This window comes from Rhodnius prolixus, unplaced genomic scaffold (assembly GCF_049639745.1).
Source record: "Rhodnius prolixus isolate KJV_2025 unplaced genomic scaffold, Rpr scaffold_2, whole genome shotgun sequence".
NCBI classification, from domain to species: domain Eukaryota; kingdom Metazoa; phylum Arthropoda; class Insecta; order Hemiptera; family Reduviidae; genus Rhodnius; species Rhodnius prolixus.
The window spans coordinates 60,454,821-60,476,108 of NW_027411592.1; the positions used below are offsets into that span (position 1 = coordinate 60,454,821).

General features: G+C 36.7%; 1 protein-coding gene across 4 annotated transcripts in view; it reads right to left on the reverse strand.

Moving 5' to 3' along the window:
* The window catches only part of LOC141450082 (serine/threonine-protein phosphatase 4 regulatory subunit 1-like), a 187,441-nt gene that overhangs the window by 157,138 nt on the left and 9,015 nt on the right, over positions 1 to 21,288 (reverse strand). The gene's annotated exons all lie outside the window — the stretch shown is intronic.

A 21,288-nucleotide genomic window follows, 5' to 3' on the forward strand; every position in this document is an offset into this window, starting at 1 on the left:
CAAGGAGTACGTGATTGTATGCACTTTGTTAGGTTTACTGTTATGTTCTACGCTACGGAGAGCTCTATACTACCTTGGGATGTAAGATGCATTATGCAGATTTTCTTTTTTTTTTTTTTTTATTGTTTTATTAACATCAAACAGTAACAATAGGTTTTGTTTACATAGTCGACTATAATGTTCCCCAACGGTGGAAGTGTTGGAATTGATGTAAACGGAAATGACGTACTGGTGGCTAATGTTCGCCTAAATAGTCTTGGTAACTGTATCAGAAATATTCGACTGAGTCAACTAACTTAAGCTTAGAACAAAATCTCAACCCCAAACTGGCTTATTCTCTCACTGACGATGACAGAACATCCGAATACGATCAGGGATATACAATAAACATTATGCGCTAGAATGGATAAGAATTAAAGAAGAAGATATCTTACTTAATTTTGTTAATAACATAGCTCGTTAGAATGGCTGCATCTGTGTTTTTACTGTGTGCACAAATAACATTATAGAAACCTTGCACTTTACATGACGTTGCCCGTAAAAGCATTGCACTATCATGGGGGGTGGGGTAGTGGGAAGGGGGAAATTCTATTTCCTGCGATAAGAGGAAAACAGTGAGAGCGATCGATGCGACAGTGACGTCATCGCTGAATCGTCTGCTGCTTGCAGCCAAGCCAGTCAACACCGTTCAATCCTACTTCGGTAAGACCCAGAAATTGGGGCTTAATGTGTAACTTAACAGAAATGGATTCAAAGTTATCGAACAAATTCCTTGAACCGGAAGTAATCAAGTAAAATCATTCTTTTCACACTTTTCTCCTTGTTTTTCTTCTAGTTTCTAACGAATTTCCCCTCAACCCTATTTTCCACTCATTGACAGCGTTTGTGTGCGTACAGTACTTACGAGCTAATCGAGTGTTTAACATTCTTGAGTTTTGTTGCTGCTTAGAAATGCCTAATTCCTGAATGTATTTCTACGAGGTGTGGCTATTAAATAACGAGACTACTGCTGTAAAACATTTTATTTTAAATTTATTTATATTTAGTTATTATCACTTTCAATATACACCCCTCCCCTATCCCTACAACGCTCCATTGTTTCGAAACAGTGCTGGAAGTCTTTTGCTGTGAGCTCCTGCATGACGCGTGCCGCTTTTTTTTTTCACAGCTTCAACGGACTGAAATCGTGTTCCTTTCAATGCAGATTTGACTTTGGGGAACAGATCTAAAGTCACATGGGGCCGCCAGGTCAGGCAAATAAGGCGGATGGCCTAAAACTGGGATGTTGTACTTGGCTAGAAACGTCGTCTTGACAGACAATGCAGTGTGAGCCGGCGCCGCGGTTGTCTTGATGGAGAACCCCGGTGACTTTGTTCTTCCACAAAATCGGGTCGTTTTTTTTTTCCTTACTCTTTCACGGAGTTGAGCAAAGCACCTCACGCGGTAGAAATGTTGATTAATTATAATAGATATTTTAATCCGTTTTGGACGTGGAAGGGCGACCCAGGCGGGTCATCATCTCCGACGTCTTCTCGGCCATCTTGGAAACGCTTGAACCACTCAAAAACTTGCGCACGTGATAAAAATTCAACAACACCATAAACTTCTTTTTAATAAAAGATGAGTTTCAGTAGCGGTTTTTACCAAGTTTTGATGTGAAATTTCACGACAATTCGTTGCTCTACTAAATGCGTAGTATCGATGTTTTCGGCAAAACGAAACTAACACTTCTTACACAAACGGACGGTTCCGGTCAGACAGATTTCTCTACAAACACGTGAGGCGGCGCTGCAATCTGTAAGAGAAGGCTTTACGCTGCACAGCTGTCGGTCGTTAGGATTTAGCGCTTGCATAGTTCTTCTGTAGCAGCATCAGTCTCGTTATTTAATAGCCACACCTCGTATACCCCCCAGGAAGAGCAGCAAGTTCCTGGCGCTCCTGGTAATCCAGGATATTTCCGGAAACAGAGCGAGTGAAGACAATTGGAGGAGCAACAGGATGAGGGAGAAAAGTATTGGCGCACCTTTCTTGGAAATAAAAAAAAATGGCTACCAGCCAAGGTAGAAAATATTTTGATAATACTGCGCAGTTTCTCTCAGTGACTTTTTATGCTTTAGACAAACATTTGCTCTATTTTGTTTACTACGAAACAACACTATTGTGAGCCACCTTCATTCATGTTAACTACACTAGTTTGAATACCTAGCAGCCAGCCGTCAACAAAACTACGCACCAAGGTCAGACGATAATAACTTACCCCAGCCCCCGCCCTTGGGTCTTTCCTTCCGCTAAAAACTAATGCGTCAAATTTTCGCTACTGAGTTGGCAGCACTGAAATTCGGATTGTAAACTCACATGACTTCCTCTAACTCACAAAATTTTCTCTTCAAACTGCAAATAATTTGAGCCCCACTCCTTAACTCACATACCTACTTTACCTAGTTTATAAAACTAAGGATATTACACGCAATGGAAATCTTACTAAGGATAAAAGAAAACCTTTCTAATTCTATGAACCTTGCTAGTTATGCCAAGACTAACTGCTTAGAGGTGAACTCCATCAAAACAAAAATTGTATATTTTCATAGGGGTCGTGCAAAAAAACTTAAAAAAATGAACTATTTGGGGCAGGAAATTGAACTTGCCCAGTCTTGGAACTACTTGGGAGTTAAATTCTCGGATTCTGGACTCTTTCACCTTCAGTCTAAATTTGCTGCTTCCAAAGCCTCCTCTGCTGTAGGATCTGTTCTGGAGTTGTGTCGAAAGGGAAAAATAACGTCTATGAAAAGCAGGATCAGAGTGAATGATGCTATTTCTTTGAGTACTCTTTGCTATGGAGTTATTATATGGGGACTTCGGTATCTTCCAGCAATAGAAAAAGCACATTTACACTTCTATAAAAAGTTATTTTCTCTAAATAAAAATACCCCTGCATGGTTGATCCGCACTGAACTTACGCTGGACAATTCCAGCTACCGAGTCTTAAAACTTACATTAGCCTGGATTAATAAACTGCTGAGTATGGAGGACAACAGGCTTCCAAAAATATGTTTTTCGCAGCTTAAACATGCTCACTTTAACTACCATAGTTCAATAAAATTTAACTGGTTCTCTCAAATTGATAACTTGCTCACCCAAATTCACTCTAATTCCATTTTATTAGAAACAAATCCTGTCCTTTTTAAAAAATCAATTACACCTACATTAAATAAGTTTAAAGATTTTTTAAAAAATAAAGATTTTGAACTGCTGCTCTCTGCAAAATATAGTCCATTTTATACTAATCTATTCACTCTTACTTATGATAAGGAGCCCTACATTGACCTTAACTTGCCATTTGGCATACTAAAACTTTTCACGCAATTGAGGCTTTCTGGTACATATCAAGTTAAATTAATGGTTAAAAACACCACCTATATCATCAAACCTAAAGAGTTGTGTACAATATGTAATTATAAGGCTGCTGAGGACTTATTTCATTTGATTGTTGTTTGTCCGATATACGAACCACTTCGCAAGCATCATATACCACAGGTTATAAATGTTACCCCACAGCTGTTTCCTAATGTACTAGCCATTAATACTGAACAGGATATAAAAAATCTATACTATTATATTGTAAACTGTTTAAAGATCAGATCGTTTATATTAAATGAATAATTATCAATTTTGATTACTGCCTTTCTTTTCTGAATTTAATTTTCATGTCAATTTTATTGTATTGTATTCTTTTTTTGTTTTCCAACTACTTACTCTTGTACAAGCTATTGTAATTTTTGTCATTGGCACTTCTTTTTGTATTGCTTCGCTGTTGCTAATTTCTTGTATCATCAATTTTCTATTTTTGTTTTTCTGCAGTCAATCATTGTGGTCTCTCATTGTTGGATTATCATATGTCTGCTAAACTTGTAATGATGTAAATACCAAACTCTATTTGTATGGGGTTCACCCCGTTGACAAATTATAAATAAATAAAAATAAATTCTAATTCTATGAATGGGTTTTCGAAGTTTACAGGAAATCCTAGAAGCCAATTGAAGCGCTTGGTGCACAAAAAGGAATTATCTACAGTTTTTGAAAATTTTTGGTAGGGGCAAAAAAACTAAATATGCTTTAAGATGTATTACTTATGTTGTGTCCGCTGTAAGGATTAGTTAATATATTTTGATGGGGTCATTAGGGGCTCAAGTTGAACTTTCTAGGGCATTTTTTAAGCTTGCTATAAGCAAAAGTTATTTTGTAGCTAACTCTTTTTTTTTTAGCACCAAAATCATAATTTTCAGTAAAACTTGAGTACATATTAAGTATTTCAGTTAACAGATTTCTTGTTTTTGAGATTTTAAGTGGCTTTTTTGTGTCTTGCCGAAGCGAATGTTAGATATATTATTATGCCCGTCAAAAAGAAAACTAATAATATCTACCTAATATAAAACATTAAATAAACCTAATTAAAAAAATTGATTACGTCATCTTTTCTGTTTGGAGCAAAAGAAAGTTATCTGCAGTAGAAAACTCATTTTTGCTCCAAATCTAACCTAGGTTAGAGAATAAGTAATAATAAACGAGTCTGCAAACACATTTTCTGAAAAAAATGTAGATAACTCCTTTTTGTACCAAGCTCTTCCAATTTCCCGGGAGAAAATCAACAATCTACAGAGAAAACCTATTCCAGTAGTGGAAAAATTGCAGCAACACATTTAACTCTCATTAACCGTACACAAGGGATAGACAGGACAATACTCTTTCGAAAATGCTCTTTACAGGGAAATCTGATTACTCTTTTTTCCGGAAGTAAATCGTAATTCAGCTTGAGATTCCCTTGTCCTAAATCAGAGAGGGGGAGCAATTTTCAGCAACAACTAGAGTAATAGCCACACCTCGTATACCCCCCGGAAGAGCAGCAAGTTCCTGGCGCTCCTAGTAATCCAGGACACTTGCGCAAACAGAGCGAGTGGAGACAATTGGAGGAGCAACAGGGTGAGATTATACCTAAGGATATCTTGGTTTCACACTCTTTTCTAGAACTTCCTTGCAGAACTCTTGGGGGCAGAGAGAAGGAGGAACCACACCTCTTCAGAACCTATGCAAGGAAGCGGCTTTCCGGTAACTGCCAGCACCCAGATTTCCTCCTAGAACTTTTTCCCTAGCTTGATTTTAGTCCTTCATCATCTGACAGTACTGCTAGCTGAGTCAATGACCAGCAAAATCTACGATCTTGAGTGCGTGCGCGCTTGCGCATTCAAGGCGAGATTAGTAACACGAGAGTGCAGAGGTCACTGTTGCTAAATGCTTATCTTCTTACAAAGGGGTTTCTTATCACACCCAATTTATTGATAAGAATTTTTAGTAGTTTCTAATTTAACAGACGAGATAATCACAAACTAGCTAGTAAACTAAATATGGGTTTACTGATAAAAGAAAATATGAACGTAAGAACATAGTTCTCTTTCCAATACACATGAGATACTGCGATAATACGGATTTTCGGAAAATGTCTTTAAATGCCACCATAAGAAATTGGATTGGGCAGCCAAAAATCAATAAAGAAAAACGCCTAAGTTCGAATTAAGATTTTCTTTCAGATTCAACCTGAAATGCCCTAAACCTGAAAACTTGAAAAGACGTTCTAATCAGTCCAGGAGGTGTGCTGGATTATTCTCTTACAATGAATTGAAAAAGCACACTTTAGTGGAGAAATCGTAACTCTTTATCCCCTACTACAATTAAGAAGCCCTACTTTAAAACTTTTAAAAGTTTACTAGAACAAAATCTGCAAAGTATTGAACAATTTACTAAATGAATATACTTTGAAACTTAGTATTTCTGCGAGGGGAGGGGGAAATTAATTCAAATAGAATGGCACTTCCGCTAAACCCAAGTAATATTTACTTCCTGTTCCTATCAAGAAGCTGTTGGAGGTAGTAGATTACACTTATAACTCTTAAGAGGACATCTTAAATCCAGAATAGCTTTAAGAAGCTTGTTCACGAGAAAATTTACACGTAAAACACTGAGCATATACAGTTTTAAAAGGGAAATGACGGAGTTATCACGGAGAAAAGTGAGTTTTTCCGGTTAGCTGAACTTGTCCATTAAAAAAGAAGGTCATCACCATTGGTGGCTGTATATCCCTGATCGTATTCGGATGTTCTGTCATTGTCAGAGTTAGAATAAGCCAGTTTAGTGTAAAGATTTTGTACTAAACTTAAGTTAGTTGACTCAGTATCGCGAATCAGTTTCAGATACAGTTACCAAGACTTTAGGCGAACATTAGCCACCAGTACGTCATTTCCGTTTATATCAATTCCAACACTTCCCCCGTTGGGGAACATTATAGTCGACTATGTAAACAAAACTTATTGTTATTGTTTGATGTTGGTAAAACAATAAATTTTTTTTTTTATCTGCATAATGCATCTATTATTCCAGGTAGTATAGAACTCTCCGTAGCGTAGAACATACGAGGGTCGTTTGAAAATTCCGTGCAAAAATAAAAACTACTTAATTTTTTGGGGTAAACCTTTTTTATTTTTCAACATAGTCTCCTTTTAGGATTATACACTTCGTCCAACGCTGCTCTAGTTTGTTGATCCCTTCCGAATAATAGGATTTGTCCAAGTCTGAAAAATAGCCATTCGTTTCTGCAATCACCTCCTCGTTTGAATAAAATCTTTTTCCCGCCAGCCATTTCTTCATATTGGGGAACAAGTAGTAGTCCGAGGGAGCCAAGTCTGGAGAATAGGGGGGATGTGAAACGAGTTGGAACCCTATTTCCATTAATTTTGCGACCACAACTGCTGGGGTGTGAGCTGGTGCGTTGTCGTGATGGAAAAGGACTTTTTTGTGGGCCAATCGTGGGCGTTTTTCTTGCAGCTCGGTTTTCAAACGGTCCAATAACGATGAATAATATGCACCTGTAATAGTTTTACCCTTTTCCAGATAGTCGATGAGGATTATTCCTTGCGAATCCCAAAAGACAGTCGCCATAATCTTTCCGGCCGAAGGAACGGTCTTCGCCTTTTTTGACGCAGATTCCCCCTTGGTAACCCATTGTTTAGATTGTTCTTTGGTCTCAGGAGTGTAGTGATGTATCCATGTTTCATCCACAGTGACGAAACGACGCTTAAAGTCCTGCGGATTCTTCTGGAACAGCTGCAAACCGTCCTTGCAACACTTCACACGATTTCGTTTTTGATCAAGCGTGAGCAATCGCGGCACCCATCTTGCGGATAGCTTTGTCATGTCCAAATGTTGATGCGAAATATTATGTACCCGGTCATTCGAGATGCCCACAGCACTAGCAATCTCACGCACCTTCACTCTTCTGTCATCCATCACCATATCATGGATTTTATCAATGATTTCTGGAGTAGTAACCTCAACAGGGCGTCCAGAACGTTCAGCGTCACTTGTGCCCATATGGCCACTCCGAAAATTTTGAAACCACTTATAAACTGTTCTAATCGAAGGTGTCAGAGTCACCATAATGTTTATCAAGCTTCTCTTTAGTCTCCTGAGGCGTTTTGCCTTTCATAAAGTAGTGTTTAATCAACACACGAAATTCTTTTTCGTCCATTTTTTGAAAATCACTCGACTTCCTCGATTCAAACGAATGCCAAACACAAAGAAATAGACCGATCTGGCTGAAACTTGGTGTGTGTTCTTCCAAGAGTTGCTACTAACTAAACATAACCTCGATACGCGCCAGTGGTGCTATCTCTCTGACTTTGCACGGACTTTTCAAACGATCCTCGTAACAGTAAACCTAACAAAGTGCATACAATCACGTACTCCTTGGAATTCTACGTCTTAGAAAAATAAAAAACGAGAGTCTAAATTGTCTAAACTTTAAATCTTCCAACTACTTTCCGTTCGCACGCACAAACATACGTAATGAAGAAGAGGTAGGGGGGAAAGTCGGAAATCAATTTGTACCTTTAGTACTTGGGTGGAAAAACCTTAAAATGTACATTTCCGGTGAAAATCTGCACGACTGACAGTATCTTCACGTACTAGATCAAGGAGAAAATGATTAAACTTAATACAATAAACGTATTTCCGGTAAAAAAAAAAAAATTAAAGTTGCATAAATCTGCACAAACGCACTGAAATGCACAAATAAAAAATGTAATTAAATGCATAAAAATTTAAAAAAAGTAAAAAAATAAAGAACTCGTATCTTTCTTTTTCTTATTAACTTTAACGGTTAAGATTGGAACAGTTACGTTGTTCCCTGCACCGTGAAGGTGGAGCAAGGCAGAGAGAGAGGTTCTTCTACGTAGAAGTCATTGAACAAGTTAATGAAGAGTTTAAAAAAAGAAAGAAAAAAAACCTCTTTGTGCGTGCGTCGGTGTGTAGTGGAGAGGGGGAAATGCAACTATACCAGCGGAACTCTTGGAAGAAATAGGAAACCAACACTACCAACCACTAGCAAAGAAAGAAAACAAATACGATATTGTTTACCAATACCGTGGACAACTCGTCAAAGAGACTATACACAGCAAGTGAAAGAAGAATTGTGTTCATTTCCACTGTCCTTCTAACAGATAGCAGCACTGTATAAACACTATATAAGCGACAGTGGAGGAATCCACCGGATATCCGCCAATTTGCTTGAAGCTACGTCTTTTATTATATCCCAACTAACTAGAAGAAGCTTACGCGGACAAGAGCAAGAACAGTTCGATTGAATACTATTTTTTTTCTGTTATCTGTTCTTAGAATGTTCTAGCCCGTTTACGTAATAAAAGAAAATTTTTCTTTTCCTTAAAAACCAAATTTTCACACACACACACAAAAGAAAAACAAATAAATGAAAATTAAAAGCAGCAGAGACTTTCATGTAAGAAAATCATTCTTATTACGTAAAGAAAAATATACCATTAAAATAATACAATAAATAATTACGACACTAGATCACAGCACATTACAGGAAAGCCAACATAATCCCTCAAACAAAAAATTTCCCCCCAAAATAAAAAAATAATACGATTTTTCTTTTTTCCCCTAAAAAATAATAAATTAAAATAAATAAGTTAAAAACATAAAACAGTTTACAGATATAAAGAAAACAGAAATTTTCTTCAAATTAGAATTTGATAATAATTAGCACGATCTCCGTGCATTTTCTTACGTCGGTTGTAAGAGGAAATTCTTTTGTTTTCTTTGTATTTCTCAAGGATGAACACAAATCGAAATTATCGTGAACAAGAAGTAATTTTGTAATCAAATGATGAATTCCTCTCAAAAAGTTATAAAACTTTTTATTGATTCCATCAGACTAGAATCCGCGATATGGACTTAAAAAAGATACTTGAAAATACACCACTTCATTCCACAGCACTCTGGATTGAATACTTAGGACCCGTTTACAAGGAACCATAAACAAGGAGGGATTACATCCACGGGACTTGATTTCAATCTAAAAGAACCATAATAATAACAGGCGGAATCGTTCTATCCTATCTATTAGGGTCTAGAAGTGATGAATCCTTTATCAACACAGATTTTAAAAAGTTCACTTTAGATTTAAGCTCTAAATTAATTCCCTGGAATTAGTGGGCAGCTTTATATTCCTAGCATAAAAAATTTGATTCAAAAAATCTAATGGAATAAAAAAAAAAAGACGGAATTGTTTAAAGACCATCACAACGTAAGTGATTCTCTATTTCCTGTATATAATATTAACGAGTATTAAGGCGCCACGGTAGCCGCGAGCGGTTAAGGGTTAAGAGACTAGACCCGCAATGCTAAGATGTATTGTTGGTTTAGTGGGTTCGATTCCCCTGGTCTAGGTCTTGGATTTTATTTAATAGTTAATATGAGAAATTTATAGTAAAGTATGTTAGGCGGTTAAGAGACTAGACCCGCAATGCCAAGATGTATTGTTGGTTTAGTGGGTTCGATTCCCCAGTCTCTAGGCCTTGGATTTTATTTAATGGTTAATATGAGAAATTTATAGTAAAGTATGTTAGGCGGTTAAGAGACTAGACCCGCAATGCCAAGATGTATTGTTGGTTTAGTGGGTTCGATTCCCGGTGTCTAGGCCTTGGATTTTATTTAATGGTTAATATGAGAAATTTATAGTAAAGTATGTTAGGCGGTTAAGAGACTAGACCCGCAATGCTAAGATGTATTGTTGGTTTAATGGGTTCGATTCCCCCGGTGTCTAGGCCTTGAATTTTATTTATTGGTTAATATGAGAAATTTATAGTAAAGTATGTTAGGCGGTTAAGAGACTAGACACGCAATGCTAAGATGAATTGTTGGTTTAGTAGGTTCGATTCCCCGTTCTAGGCCTTGGAATTGATTTAATGGTTAATACTCGTATAAGAAATTTACAGTAAAGTATGTTTGCTAGTCGCCTCCGTCCATGCCACCTAAGTTGGACGTAAAGCCCGCCTGAAAAAATAGGCAATTACTTTACTTTTTTTTTAACGAGTATTATGGCTTGTGCCTGACTGTACAAATTTCGCGTTCGGTTGAATTTCCACTTGTATATTGTTGCTGCGAATTAAATATATTGGCAGCAAATTCGTCACTTCAACTAGGAAAATTAGAAGAAAAAGGAAGTCCCATCAAAAAGCATGACGTTTCTGGGGGGAAAACTCGGATATAGACAGTTTTCCGTGATCGCAACACTTCCTAGTATAAGTAAGAGACTAGTAGATTGCTGTAAACCTCAGGAGAGATGTGAAAGAACTTAATAGGCACTTCCTTTGTAGATCTATTCAAACACTTCTGGTTCAAGTGGGGATTTTCTTTTTGTGCAACTACCTACTTCTCTCTAAGTTTCTGTTTAAATGGAATAATAAAATAGTTTAAGTAGATGTTAAAGTTTGTTTATTTTGGATAAATAATTGAGAATGATGAATGGGCGGCTTAATGAGTTTTTTTTTGGGGGGGGGGAGATTGGACGAGCCGCGAAGCGGAGTAAAAGGAAGGCGAAGAGCGAACAGAGTGAAGTAAAAGGAAAACCATGACTGAGAAGTTGTATGTGCTGTGGGGATCAATAAAATGGGTGCGAGTGGTGAGATTAGGCCACGCCCACTTCCATTGATTACCGCACAGCCACCTCCGGAGTGTGGCAGCACCGCCGCCGCTCCCACAGTATCATTCTGGAGTATCTCTCTCTCTCTCCTCTCTCTCTCTGTAACCAGTCCAGCGGCCCAGCTCCACAATACACTGGAGGTCCCCAAATATTTATTCCATTTATCATTCTCTCGCAATACTTACTAAACAATGAGTGCAATAAGAAAACGGAAATTGGGAAAAATGCGTTTTCTACATGTTATTCTATTTCCTCTGCTTGTACTTTCTTCAGGTACATCTCACTCTTAATATTCATCATGACTTTTTTTTTTTTTTACCCCCTCATAAGAGAAGTTTTCACCGGAAGTACCCACTTTCTGATCTACTGAACCCAGAATTTCCGGAAAAGTATTTTATTATTTTTTAAAAAAATTACGTATGGTTAGTGCAACTGCACTTTACACCTAAATGATACCAGTTTAGAAGGGAAAGCTAGCTCGCTTACTTTAGAGCTTTTCTATTAGATAAGAACTCTTTTCAGAAAATTCAAGAATTTTCTGAAAAACTCAGTTATGATTGGATAAGATGATGATCAAGAGATTACACTGAAAATGAAATTCTACAGGAGGGAAATTTCCCAACCTTTCCAATAAATCCCTCCTTCAAAAAAAAAAAAAAATGCGAAAAATTCTTTCAGTTAATTTGGCACTTCCGGTTCAAGCTTACTGATCGCTCACCCACATTTTGGTCATCTTAAATGAAGCTTAAAAAGCCTTGAGCTTCTTATATTTTTTTTTTGTTTTTCCTCTTCCCTTTTGATTACCGATTCAAATCTGCTGGATTGCAAGAAAATACTATCTTTAAAGGAAAACAGGGGGAAAAAATATTAAAGAAAACGATAAAAGCAAAACACATGATGATACAAATTTACGGATGTAAAAGAAAAAAAGAGGAGAAATAAATAAAAAACTTTTGAAGCCTGATTCCTTTTTTACCTGGACATCAAACCGCAGTACGAAACTAGCAAGGCAACCTGGATAACAGCTTTGTCGCAACCATACAGATCTTCCGGTCAGACGGAGAGCGTGGCCTCACGCTACGATTAATATGATGGCACGATGTTTTTTTTCATCTCCAGAATAGGGAGGAAAAAACATATCTTGTTCTTAGTATAAGCTGGAAACCGACTGGGAAGATTCTTCATCTCTGAAACGGGAGAGATGAGGGATTTTTAAAGGCCTACTAGGTGGTACAAGAATGTTTGAAGTTCCTAGTTCCTACTGGTAGATGTGACTGTAACGAACTGAGTTTCCTGGGTGGAAACAAGAATACCAGAAGAATGGTGAACGTATTTATATGAAACGTTTAGAAGAGAACGAATAGAGTGTGAAACGATTTAGTAGTTTCTGAAAAGAGTGAGAGAGAGAGAGAGAGAGAATAATAAACTCATATACAGGACTAGAAGATCTTGAGATGCGATATGGAATGTCCAAAAACAAGACCTAGAATGAGCAACAAAGAAGAAGATGAAGAAGGATTAAAAAACGAACAAAAAATGAGACGGCAGTGTCAGCTGCGATGGTATAAGGCCAAGGGACAACGCAAAACAGGCGAAGGAACAGTAACAATTGAACAAGGGTGGCGCGCTCGTGTACGAGAAGAGTGAGATCGATATAACCATGCTGGTTGCTGCTGCCTGTATCCTATCTAGGTAGCAGTGGGGCTGCTGTGTTTGGCGCGCTAACAGAGCGCTACTACGCGGGCAAAATTCTCTTCAAGGCGGCTACAGTGATAGTGTTGTAGTGGTAGTAGTTATACGAGAGGGGTGGGGGTTGCTGTGTTGTGTGACGTATGTGTGCAAGCAGGGGGAGAGAGAAAGTACAGGGAAGTTTGGTGTACTATTTCCCCAGTAGAGCGCACCATCGGCCTTCTGCCCTTCTCCAGAGAGTGAACCTTCTCCAACCGTACCACCCCTATTACATGTACACAGTCGACTCGGCCTTTCTCCCCCCCACCAACATCGCTAAACACCCTAAAACAAGGCGGGCCAACAATCAACCCTCTTCTAAAAAAAAAAGCCACGCATAGTTTGAACACACAGACAAATACTATGTGCAGACACTTCCCTAAAACTAGCAGATAACATGCTAAATATACGATTTAAGCACAAGTCTACAAAAATACAAAAAATCATATCAGAGAACTTACACACGCACTAAAAATGAATTACAATTTTTATTGAAACAAAAAAAAATACTCGTATTTGAATGAAGTCACCGTTGGATTTGTAAATTACCTAATATTCATAAAAAAAAATAATTTTTAAACCTAAGTAATGATTCTTAGGGTACGTTCACAACGGAGCTGTGAGCATAGATGATAGCGGAGATGATAGCAGTGATGCATCAGCGCTTATAGAATAACCTAGTACATTCTTATGTGAGCGTGCACAACGAAGCTTCGACTAGTGACTCATACTCGCTGCTATAAACGAGCATAGATGATAGAATTGAATTTTTCATTTTTCTGCTAGCTGAACTCCAGTATCGGAGCTTCAAAATGGACGTCGAAAAATTATTTAGTGCTGTCTTTACTCATTATTTTTGGTTATTATTTTATTATTTACTTTTAAACAATATTTTGTTTTTTAAATCGTGCTTACATTTATTTTTATGTGTATTTATTTGTTTTTCCTCAATATAACCTTACCTAAGAGTAATCACTAGTTTTTCTTCTATGGTTATAGGATTTCCATGACAATTTTTCCTACGTTTTCTTAATTTTGACCTTATTTTTTCTAAAATTTAGTCAAATGTGGTTGGACCCATCTTCACATATTCAAAAAAACGATCCGGATAATTTCTAAGTTCCTTATATAAATAGTGAAATTCGCCCAAAGTACTTCGTTTTTTATTTATGGTATGTACATGATATTTTCTACATCTTTTTTTTTTTAAATATACCATTTGGTTGCTGGTGAACATAAAAACTCTTCTTCACTACTCGACATGTTGCATGTATCACAGCTCCGTTGTGCACACTAATCAGCGATTATATTTTACTCTATCAGTTATCATCTCTGCTATCATCTATACTCACAGCTCCGTTGTGAACGTACCCTTAATTCCAGAAAATTAAAGAGAACTTACAAGAAGCCGCCCTACACAATCCCACTTCCAGTAAACAGATATTTTTATAACTTAAAATTTTGGCTACACACACACACACTGTAAGGCTGTGAATTTCAACCTTCTTTTTTTTGTTGTCGCGGCGGCACACTTTTAACAATTTCAAAATTAAAGCGGTACTCTAACAATAAGTTTAAAAGTAATTTACTTATCCATAATACGTACACTGCGTAAAATAGTTGTATGTTTATTTTCAATACAAAATACAATAATATATACAGGGTGGGGCCAAAGGTATGAACCGGTTTTAAAGGGATGTAAAACAAAAAACAATTCAACTTACAGAAATTATGTTTATATTGTTTAATTCAGTGCAGAATCTAGTTTTTTACATTAAGTTTGAAAGATGATATCACGTAGGTGGCGGCCGTCAGCCGCGAAGCACTCTTGAAGGCGAATTCTGAAGTTTTCAACCGCTCTTCTGCACATAATGTGCTGCACGAGAATCGAGACAAATCTATATATATATATCTCAAATTATATATATCTCGTCGAGAAATCTCGGTCTCGTCTCGGTATTTCAAATATTAATTTTTAGCTACAGAATTATAAAATTGTGTTCTTTATTAATAAATAACCATTACGGGTATTGAATTAATTATTAAAAGATACGATTTTATTATATATGTTCAATATTACTACATCTATTTGACTTCGAATTACATAAGTAAAGTAAAGTAATTGCCTATTTTTTCAGGCGGGCTTTACGTCCAACTACCAATTAGGTGTCGCGGACGGAGGCGACTAGCAAACATACTTTACTGTAAATTTCTTCTATTAACCATTTAATAAAATCCAAGGCCTAAAGACCGGGAATCGAACCTAGTACCACAATACATATTAGCTTCGCAGGTCTCGCCTCTAACCGATCTTCTATTGGTCATTATCATCGCAGCTTGCGAAAATAATCTTTCAGATGGCACTGAAGTTGCACAGATACTAAAAATATCTTTCGCCATTCTAGACAAATTTTTGAAGGAATTCTCAAGTGTTTTCCACCATTCTAAAATGTCAACGTCTACTGGTGCTTGGTCTAATTTGGTATAGTATTAATTATTTCTGTCTTCCATGCTTCGGTGATAGTTGCTGATTTTTGAGCAAATGGTGCAAAAATATTGATGCAGTCGTCGTCGTCGTCGTCGTCAAAAGGTGAATCATCAGATTCTTTATCTTCACCAACAGCCATAACTAATGGAGCGGGAAGTTTGTTGGGAGGTGCATTTTTTATTTCACGAATCGACTTGATATAGGAGGCAGATATGTTATTTGGGTCTTTCATTTCGCGCGTTTTTAACATCTTTTTGCAATTATATAAAGATATATAACAGTAATAGTAACATATGATGCATTGAAGTGTAAGTAGTTGTCTTCTTTTACACAGATTTTTTTTTCTTTATATCAATACCAATATATAAATTAAAATAATTATTAGAAAATAATAACATTTTTTGAAAAGATTATTAATAGCAAACCATTTATAATACTTAAAAAAAAATTCAAAAAACCGAGACCGAGACGAGACTTGAGCAACTGAGACCGAGACCGAGATCGAGACTGCAAAAAGTCTCGCCTCGTTTCGGTCTCGTGCAGCACTATGCACATTTCGATTGGGTATTGCCGTAACTTCCTCTCTGATTCTGTCCTTAAGTTCTTCCTGGGTATGTGGACGATGTTTAAAAACTTTTTCCTTTATGTACCTCCATAAAGAACAGAATCAGAGAGGAAGTTACGGCAATACCCAATCGAAATGGCAGAAGAGCGGTTGAAAACTTCAGAATTCGCCTTCAAGAGTGCATCGCGGCTGACGGCCGCCACCTACGTGATATCATCTTTCAAACTTAATGTAAAAAACTAGATTCTGTACTGAATTAAACAACATAAACATAATTTCTGTAAGTTGAATTGTTTTTGTTTTACATCCCTGTAAAACCGGTTCATACTTTTTGCTCCACCCTGTACTACAAAAACAACAGTACACTGTTTAGTAAGGGATTAATTACAAGTTAATAATAAGAATACTTTTTAATGAGAAATTAGAGCTTGATGTTTTTTGATCATTTTTATTGTATGCATTTCTCTAAAATTTGGGCAGCACACTTCAAAACTATCGCGGCACGCGCACATTGGTTGAAAATCACTGGTGTAAGTTATTAAGTATCGTACAATGTACTTGATTGGAACTTCAGAGAAATGGAACGTAACTTCGTAAATTAAGTTCTATGAAAAAAAGAAAAGAAAAAGGAATTAAAGTATTCGAGAAAAACTTTAGAATAATAAAACTTTACTCGAGAAAAATAGTTGAACCTATTTTCAAATTTTCCCTTTACTAAACTTCCAATAAGCATTTTCTTTTTACGACTAACAAGAAAACTAAGGCCTTCCCCCCCCTTTATCAAGGTTTTCCGGGCATCTCCAAGCGATTTCAAGTATGGAAAAACTAAAGAAAATCAAAACATAAAATTAAAAGATTATTTAGTGTGGTCTAAATTAGTTTTTGCATAAATTTTTTGTAAAAATTCCCTAATGATGACAAGTAAAACTTATCGAAACGTTGAGGATGGGGAAATTGAAGACAAATTTTTTTTAAAAAATTTTGTAACCCCCTCCAAAAAAAAAAATGTCCGCCAACTTAATTTTTGAGAAGAGTTTATATAAGTTCCAACGGTGGATTTCGTAAAGTCTTTAAAAAAAAAAATTTCTATAAAGTTACAGGTCTGTCTTACTTGAATTAGGCCCCCTCCAGAAGATGTGGAAGACTAACTTCTTATCACCTTAGTTTTTAACCAAGGGGGGGGCCTTAAATAGATTTTTTTTTTTTTACAAGAAATAAATGTGTTAGGCCTCAATGGGTATGAAAAGTTCAACGAAAACCAAGAGAATTTGAAGAGACGGTAAAAATTATGTCCACGCAGGACTAGAATTGACTTTAGAAGTAAACGCTCATAACAACAGTATACTGCTGTAAGCAATAAAGTTTTTATCATTATTACTGACAAAAAATTGTTCTCTATTTATCCGAAATCCTTTACGCAAACGCAGTACTACCAACTGATTTATAGAAACAAAAAATAATTGATTACAGCATTAAACTAGGTAATGATATCGATACGAAAACTGATGAATATCGAATATATCAAATTGCAGCCACTTCATTCATTAAAATAGCAATCATTCAACAACCCCGCTTTTCCACACAACTTCTGTCTCTCCATTCATTAGTGTAAAACTCATTAATATTTACAATGATGAAATCGTTTAGTGAATAAGTTATTGCTTCAAAATAATAATTTAAAAAAAATATGTTAATATGGTAAAAAAAACAAAAATTACTAAAATGCCTCGTTTCAAATATTTCTCTTACAACTGACGTAATAAAAATCTCCAAGAAATTTAGGATTTATTAGACCAGCAAAATGGATGAATTTAAGATGAATTATAGACGTTCATTGTAGATGGAAACACGGAAGAGAGATCGCTTGCTACCCAGCATCACACCAGGTAAAGTAATCGCCTATTTTTTCAGGTAGGGCTTAACGTCCAACTACCAAATAGGTGTCGTGGACGGAGGCGACTAACAAACATACTGTACTGTAAATTTCTTTTATTAACCATTAAATAAAATCCAAGGCCTAGACCAGTAGAATCGAACCCACTAAACCAACAATACATCTTAGCATTGCGGGTCTAGTCTCTTAACCGCCTAACTTAGTTTACTATAAATTTCTCATATTAACCATTAAATAAAATCCAAGACCTACACACTGGGAATCGAACCCCACTAACCAACAATACATCTTAGCATTGCGGGTCTAGTCTCTTAACCGCCTAACATACTTTACTACAAATTTCTCATATTAACCATTAAATAAAATCCAAGACCTAGACCGGAAGAATCGAACCCACTAAACCAGCAATACATCTTAGCATTGCGGGTGTCGCCTCTTAACCGCCTAACATACTTTACTATAAATTTCTCATATTAAACATTAAATAAAATCCAAGGCCTAGACCGAGGGAATCGAACCCACTAAACCAACAATACATCTTAGCTTTGCGGGTCTCGCATCTAACCGCTCGGCTACCGTGGCGCCTCCAGCATCACACTATATTCTCTGAAATGTTTCCAACTGCTGAGTTCATCAGAAATTATTGTTCCTCTTCCAAATGAAGGGGCCTGTAGAAAGCGTCAAGAGAAGAAGTTTCTTCAGTTTGATAAAAGTTATAAAGGAGGATATTTGCCTTATATTTTTTAAAGAAAATTTTAGGATTTTACATTTTATAGAAAAAGAGAAAAACAAAAAAAAATTGTCAAAGTTGAATGTTTTTCAACGTTACTCTTTTTTCGTGCACTTTTTTGGACGATTCAAACTGTTCCACCGGATTCTAAAAACAGTAGGGTAAGTAACTATTGCTAGTTTGTAGAAAATATGTGTCCATATCTGGAGCATTGGAATTGGAGAGAAAGTCGTTTATGTTTGTGAAGGAGATTATGTCAGAAGCGTGGAAGGATTGAAAGAAAAATTTAAAAATGGTAGAAGAACTAGAGGAATGAGCCTAGAAAAGAAAAGAAAATAGTGATTTATACTCTATTAAGATAGTTTAAAGAGGGATGGAAATGCAGGAAGGGTTGTAAGTAGTATGGGTAGGGAAGAACCGAAGACAGCAAGCTGGTAGAAATAAGGAGGGTTGTCCTGAAGATACGGGAACAGAGAGAGCCCCAAAGATGGTTGCAGCAATAGAGCAACGGGGAAGAGAAGTGTTCAAAAAAACGAACTTCTTTTTGGTGGTAGTAGGAAGGGCGGGGCGACCAGAGGAAGTAGTAGAACGGATAGTGGCGCGAAGATGCAGAAGAGGGCTGATGGCGGCCATATTGCTCTCCCCGTGGGTACAGTCAGCCAAGCAAGTATCAGAGAGGGAGAGAGAGAAGAACCCGGGTCGCGCCCTCTGGCTGCTCCGTCTATTCTCCTCTTCGCGCACCTCCCCTCCAACAACTGCGGGGTACAGTCAAGTTACAAAAGATACAGTAAACACACAGCCTCCCCATCTAAAGAGAACGGCGGCGCATATCCTCTTCTCTTTCTTCGTAGGTTTATAATGTTCAAAGACAATCACCATCATCATTGTCACACATGCGGGCACGGACGACTAAAATCGTCCCCACAAGATATACCCGACACTATCAAACTTGTATGGATACGCACAACAATATATGCACGTCAACAGTGTTGCCAACCTTCGAATTATTTTCTAACTGTCTATAAAGAAGAGGAAGTGTTGCAGTCGTGTTCATTCTAAATTTAGCTTCTTGTACATAACGTGTGTGTGGCTATAAAAACGGTAATTCTACCATAAATAAATAAAATAGACCAAAATCTGGTGGAAATACACGCCCTCTACTTCCTCCAGGATTTAACTAATACATTTTCATCCAAATACGAAAATTAAATTTTGAAAATGGTCCACGATCTTTACTCTCCAAAAACTGGCCAAAAAAAAAGAATTTAACTAGAAAAATTACATTAATAAACGTTTCACTGTGATATTCATTTGAATATCGGGAAATTCTTAGAAAATGCAGGAAAAGTTAAAAATGTAATTATACTTCCGGCTCAGAAATTGTTTTTTTCGAAACTTCTAATTTTATGTGATTCATTGAGTCCCTTATTGATATATATAAGTTACAGGATCCATACATAACGCATAACTTGACATTTCTGTGTTCCCCCCATCCTCTGAAATGAGTAAAATCTATTTCCTCTTATTTTTTTGGGGGGTGGGGCCGATTTTGCCCAAAATTGGAATTCTAACAAAATAATTGATCTCCATTAATTATATTAATGGAGGACACAGACGATAAACTTTATTATAAAAAGGAAACTTTTAGTGAAAAGCAAGTAAGTTTGTGAAACCAGTGGCTTCATTTTTTCTCAATTAAAATTATTCATTCCATTTTGGATATAACACGTTTCATTTTCTTAATTGTAAGTTAAAAAAAAAAAAACAGAGTTACAAAATAATTAAGGCAACGTTTTAAGTAATTTCGCATGACTCGAAAGATTCTTGAGACAGTTTTAAGGACAGAAAATACAAGCCAAATTGCAAGGCTAAACCAAGGAATATCTAGAGCTAAGCCAAGGAAAACTAGCAACCTAAGTCCCAAATATATGCTAATTAGCAGACCAATCATACTCAGTCCATGAACAGACAAGACAGAAGACACACCAACCTTGTAATGTAAAAATATTACTTTATAAACTAGCCCTGAAGATGACCTAGTCCCTAGGTCGAACGCTCGGCAAAATAAATTTTACTCGACTGAAATGGCAATTATTTTTTCATCCTATTGGAACTATGAATCAGTCACCAAAAACAATGAACAACAATTATGAATTACTCGTAAATGCCTTAAAATTGTTGAGTAATTACGCATGATTCTTAAAGATTCTTGGGTTCAGCTTTAAGAACAGAAAATGCAAGCCCAATTGCAGGGCTAAACCAAGGAATATCTAGAGGTAAGCCGAGGAAAAAACTAGCAACCTAAGTCTTTCTAGACCAAGCTAATCCCAATATCATTCTGCTGCAGAGATTATTAAAGGAAGGACAATCAATTTAAGAGCCGTGATTTTCTTAGAAAAATCCAGGCAGCTCTATTTGGGGACTATTAAGTCTCAAATATTTGTTAATTGAACAGTTATAGTTTTGATCAGCCAAAATATCTTGGTACATATATTGTCCGAGAGCATGGGCATTCAGGATGTAAGAGGTAATGGAGACACGGCAGCCGACCTGGTCCTGGAGGATTCCCAAAGTACCCACACAATGGTGCAGCATACATTTTGACAGCATGATGAGTTTTTTTAAAAAAAGGCCAACCTAATTCAGGACCCACCATAACTGGCAGAGGTAGGCGAATAAGTTCTATACTCGTAGCTTCTCGTGTTAACTACTATAATATTCCAGTACGGTCGAAATGGCCATTCGGATGAGCTTAGACAAAGAAGAAGAAGAAAAAAGAAAGTACCAATTTAGAACAGTATTGAGATAGCTGGAGGATCAGCTGTTTTGAGGA